Below are 6,000 nucleotides of genomic sequence, written 5' to 3'. Positions count from 1 at the left end.
CTGTGTTCTTCTGTTTTGTGCTCACGACACTCAGTGTGACCCAGAGATGATCTGAATTGAGCCGGTGTGCCTTAGATGTCTTTATTATGTGGGAATTTGGGGAGTGCTTTCCTGTGGCCTGGTTTGGTTAGGCATTTACCACAGCGTGCCCTGGAGCTCTGTATTAGTCAGTGAAAGACCCTCAAAGAGGACCTTCCCTCGGGAGGAGACTCCCCTGAAGCCAAGGAACAGGCCGAGACCACACGGATGAAAATAGCAAGAGGTTTATTAGGTAGACACAGGTGATATTCTTGGGTCCCTGCCCTAGCCACGCCCACTCCCATAACCTTTGACCCGCCCATCGCCATCTTGGGACCTCTCTCTCTTTCTGCTTCCTTAGCGTGCGCACGCATTTTCTCTGTCTCTCTCTTCTTTTATCTCTCCTCTCTCCTTTTATCTCTTTTCTCTGTCTTTCTTTCTCCCCCTTCCTTAATAAATACTTATGGCTATTTCCTGTGTTTACGTGTCTGTTACCTGCCGCCACCGTGGGCCAAGGAAGTGTGCCCTCTTGTAGCCGCTTTCCCATGGCGGGCTCCGCCAGCCCGCCCGGGGACCGTTTGTAGCCGCTCTCTCATCGTTTTTTAAGAATAACAACAGGTACCTGTGGTCTTTTTATAGGAAAGAGGGCAGCAAAAGCAAGTTTACAGAAGCAGAAGCGTGGTTATCGGTTGGTTGGAATGAGGGGGGGACCATGAATGGTTTTTCCTCTCCCAGCATGGATGTCTGGCAACAGATATCCTGTTCTTATCTTATAGATATCCTGTTTTGCAGCCATCCTGCTTTGTAGATGTCCTGTTTTTATAGATATCCTGTTTTGCAGTCATCCTGTCTCATAGACATCCTGCTTTCCTAGGCAAATGGGATGTTCTCATGAGAGCAGGCTAGCTGCTGGTCCTGAGAATCTTTCAAGCAAACAGGACGTTCTCCCGGGAGCATGTTAGCTGCGGGTTTTGAGGAGGGGGTCTGTAGGGTCTTTCAGTCAGTTTATTGTCACTACAGCAAAATAGGAGCATCAACTTGCAATGAGAAAAAAAAATTATTTCTGCTCACAGTTGAGAAGGTTCTGGGTCAAAATAGGGCAAACCCATTGCCTTGGGCTCCAGATCAGGTCGAAATAGGGCAGTGGTCATTGTTTTGTGTTTCAGGGGGAAGTGCCAGGTGACAAAAGCCTTGTGCTCAGAAAGCAAAACAAAGGAGGAGGAAGGAGCAGGGATCCCCGATTCTGTTTAAGAGCATCCCCAGTGACTTCAGAATTCCCCCTTAGGCACCATCTCCTTAGAACCCTACCTACTGAGGAGCTACTCTGGGGACTTAGCCTTTCACACCCGGATCTTCCAGGAAGGAGTCTCAGCATAGAGAGCTCCTTCAGAGCAGGGGCCTCCAGTGAGGGAGGAGCACAGAGAACGTCAAATTGACTGAAATGCCTAGTTGTAGACTCAAACAGATTTAATAAAAAGTCTGGAACATGCAGTTATTCCTGCCATAGCTCATTCTCTCCTGCCATTATTTAAAATTCAGTGTGGTTTGTTTTTCTTCTCTTGTAAAATCATAACTTGGTTATGATTTTAAACTTTTGGAAAATCCAAAAAGGAACCAGAAAGAGTAAAGTAGGAATAGGCGGAGGAGATGGAAAACCCCTGAAATACCAGCTCTTCCATGCAGCCAGTGTCCAGTTGCCCAGTGGTTGAGCACTGCACACTCAATGCTCCCCGATTTGAAGCTTGTAATCCCACTTGCTGCGTCATCCTCAGCTCCGCTCATTCCGCTTGCGCCCTTCAGCTGCTCCAGCCCAAATTCTCAGAACCACGAATCCTTCTCCTTTCCCTCCCACATTTTATAGTAGAAAACTCAACTGGCTTCTCTTCCTCGAACGATGACCAGCACCCCAGAACCGCCCCCCACTCACCATCTCTGCTGCCATCACCCAGGTGGTCTGAGATGCCATCGGCTCTCACCTGTAGTACTCCAACCTCCTTCTTTGTACCTGTGCCCACCTGAACACCCAGTCCTGTCCCCAGACACCAGCTGGAGACGTCTTTTCATGACACACACGACAGGCCTCTGCTTCATGGGCTTCTGGTTCACTCACAGGAAAATTTGGGCAACAGCCTGTAGACGGTGAACGACAGGTGCCGCTGCACCCAGCTCTCTGGGCTGCCCTCTGCGTGCCGCCTGACTGCTCTGCTGATCCTTATCTGTATCTGTGCTGGACTTGCTTGGGTCTGCGGGCTTTTGTATGTACCATTCAATCTGCTTTTCAAAGGCCTTTTCTGCAGACATCCGCTCAGCACCTCCTCCCTCTCCACCTCTCAGCTGCTCCTCAATGTACTCTACCCACAATTCCCTTCTCACCCTACGTTCCGATTGCCACTCTGCCTTCATATACCTGGGGTAGTATGCATTTCTTCTATTTCTCTTTATCACCTGCATCCTCGAACTATAATGAAATCTTTTGCTCTTTGTAGCGTGCGTAGCACCTTGCATGTAGTCAGTCCTCTGGGGTTACAGCTCAGTCTAGGAGCATGTTCTCAGTGTGAGCAAAGGGCGGGGCCTAATCTCTAGCATTGAAATGGCGACACAAGTTGTTCCGTCGATACGTCAAGTAGATTTTGGAACCAACCACCAGCTGCTCTGGATAAAAGGGGTGTGTGTTCTCAGAGTGACACTGTGTTCTCAGAGTGGGGCGGGAAATAACTCCAGCTCTTACCCCAGTGTTTGGTGAGTCCCTGAAACAGAAGCGAGACTGTGCTGTGTGCTGAGGTGGATTCAGAGATGTCTCTGGGGCTAGGAAGATGCTCACGGGGTAAAGGTGCCAGCTGCTAACCCTAAGGACCCGAGTTTGATTCGCAGGACACACATTATGGAAATAGAGACCCAGCTTCCTCACAGTGTCAGAAGTAAAGAACCAAGTTCTTCACGGTGTCTCCGACTGCCTCCCCTTCCTGTACACAAAGTAAACAAAGTGATTTATTTATTTATTTATTTATTAAAAATTTCCACCTCCTCCCATCCTTCCACTTCCCTCCCCCTCCCACCACTCTTCCTCCCCCTCGCTCTCCAGTCCAAAGAGAAGTCAGGGTGCTCCGCCCTGTGAGAAGTCCAAGGCCCTCCCCTTTCCATCCAGGTCTAGGAAGGTGTGCATCCAAACAGACTATGCTCCCAAAAAGCCAGTACATGCAGTAGAATCAAAACCAGGTGTCATTATCATTGGCTTCTCAGTCCACCCTCATTGTTAGCCATGTTCAGAGAGTCCACACCAGAAAAAATAACCTGAGTTAAGAAAGTAGACAAGATCGCTGGGCAAAAGTTGGGAGGACGGGGGGTCGGGGGTGGGGTGGATTGGGGGGAAGGGGAGATGGGGAGAGAGAAGGGAGAAGGGGAGGATTGGGGAGAGCTTGTGGGAATGGGATGGTTGAGATGGAGGAAGGGTGGATATGGGAGCAGGAAAGAAGATATCTTAACTAAGGGAGCCATTTTAGGGTTGGCAAGAAACAATGTGATTTTTAAAAATGTCTCCTACCACAGAGAGTAAAGCTAGTAGGGGATGTTTAGACTCAACAAAGATAAAAGACTGGGAAACCATGATTTACATCACATTCAGCCGGAACAGTGGGTCCTTGCTGTAAGGAGAGTTCCTACAGGACAACAGAGAGAGAAGCAGGCTAGCAGTCAGATGGACAAACAGCAGAGAGGGGTAACTCGCAGAAGGAAGAATGAGAATGCCTTCCCATGAAAAAGAAAGTTTGACTCTGCTGCCAGCACTTGGGAGGCAGAGGCAGGTGGATCTCTGTGAGTTCCAGGCCAGCCTGGCCTACAAGAACTAGATCCAGAAAAGGCCCCAAAGCTACAGAAGAACACTGTCTCAAAAAAACCAAAACAACAACTAAAACAATAACAAACACCACCACCAACAACAACAACCCATTCCTTCAACCTGGAGATTTCATTCCTAGCTTATTTCAAGAAAATAATGAAGAATCTATATAGAACTGTTATAACTGTCAACAAAAAGAAATCTAAGCAAAACTCAAAGAAGCTCAAAATATTACAATAAGGCAGTTTAGTTAGATGCAGTAGATGTTAAACACAATATTATTCATTCTGTAGAAATCCCTGGCTGGAGTGATGACTCACCAGTTAAGAGTACCTGCTGCTCTTGCTAAGGGTTAGAGTTTGGTTCCCAGCACCCGTGTCAGGTAGCTCTGGGATCTGATGCCCTCTTCTGGCCTCAAAGAGCACTGCACTCATGTACATATACCTCACCACAGACACATGCAACTAAAATAAAATAACTCAAGGCAGGAGAGATGACTCAGAGCATGCACTGCGGCCAGAGCAGGCCCGAGGCAGCAACCTCCACAGGAGCAGGTACAAGACAGCAACCTCTGAGGTAGCAGGCCTGAGCCAGGGACATCTGTGGGAATAGCCCTGAGTCAGCAACCTCTAAGGGAGCAGGCCCAAGCCAGCGACCTCTGCTGGAGCAGGCCTGAGGCAGCACCCTCCATAGGAGCAGGCCTGAGCCAGTGACTTCCATCAGAGCAGGCCAGAGGCAACAACCTCCACAGGAGCAGGTACAAGTGTGCAACCGCTCTGAGGGAGCAGGCCCAACGATGCCCAGGATTGCAGAGCAACCCCTGGGAGTGCTGAATGACTTCTAGGAACATCTAATGACCTCCAAGGTCACTGGCTGCACCATGAGGAGCAACCATAAGAGCCTTGGATCCACTGGCACCAGGAAAATTGATCATGAGAGACACAGTTCCAACAACACCAATCAGAGGAAAAGATGGGTAGACAACGTAAGAACACAACACCACAAAGAGCAATATGATACCAACAAACACTAGTGGCCCTATAACAGCAAGACTTGAACAACCAAATATAGATGAGGCAGAAGAAAATGACCTAAAAATAACTTTAGGAGAATGTTTGAGGCCCTTAAAGAGGAAATAAAAATTTCCCTCAAAGAAATGGAGGAAAAGACAAACAAAAATTTGAAGAAATCAACAAATCCCTTAGAGAAAATCAAGAAAAATCAATCAAACAGATGAAAGAAACTATTCAAGACATGAAAACCAAAATAGAGACAATAAAGAAAACATAAACCAAGGGAATTATAGAAGGAAAAATTATGAGAAAATCACAAATGCAAGCATAAAGAGCAGAATACAAGAGATGGAAGAGAGAATCTCAGGCACTGAAAATACTATACTATAGAGGAAATAGATCATGGATCAAAGAAAACATTAAATCTAACAAAAACTTAACACAAAATATACAGGAAGTATGGGACACCATAAAAAGAACAAACCTAAGAATAATAGGGATAGAAGAAGGAAAAGAAGCACAGAAAATATATTCAACAAAATCATAGAAGAAAACTTTCCCAACCTAAAGAAAGATAAGCATATGAAGATACAAGAAGCCTATAGAACACCAAATAGACTGGATCAAAAAAAAAAGTTCCCTTGCCAAATAATAATCAAAATACTAAACATACAGAATAAAGAAAGAATATTAAGAGCTGCAAAGGAAAAAGGCTAAGTAATATATAAAGGCAGACCTATCAAAATTATACCTGACTTCTCAATAGAAACAATGAAAGCCAGAAGGTCCTGGTCAAGTGTTATGCAGACATTAAGAGACCACAGATGCCAGCCTAGACTACTATACCCAACAAAACTTTTAATCACCATGGACAGACAAAACAAGATATTCCATTGTGGAGGGCTAGCTTTGAACTGCATAGAAACTGTGCAGAAAATGAAGTAACATTTTTGCTGACATGCTTGGCAGGCCAAGTAAGGAGGAAGCAAACCTCCTCTATCAGTAAAATGCCTTGCCAATAGTCAGTCCTTGAGTACACAGATGTGCACTGTAGTTCAAAGGCTACGATTAGGTTGTGGTTTGTCTCCTGATGAAGTGTTTCTACATATTATATTACAGCAAAAGTTATTCCCA

Source organism: Alexandromys fortis, unplaced genomic scaffold (assembly GCF_014885135.2).
Source record: "Alexandromys fortis isolate MF-2015 unplaced genomic scaffold, M_Fortis_MF-2015_v1.1 scaffold_119, whole genome shotgun sequence".
Lineage (NCBI taxonomy): Eukaryota > Metazoa > Chordata > Mammalia > Rodentia > Cricetidae > Alexandromys > Alexandromys fortis.
The sequence above is the reverse complement of the archived record's forward strand: the minus strand, read 5'-3'. Positions refer to the sequence as shown.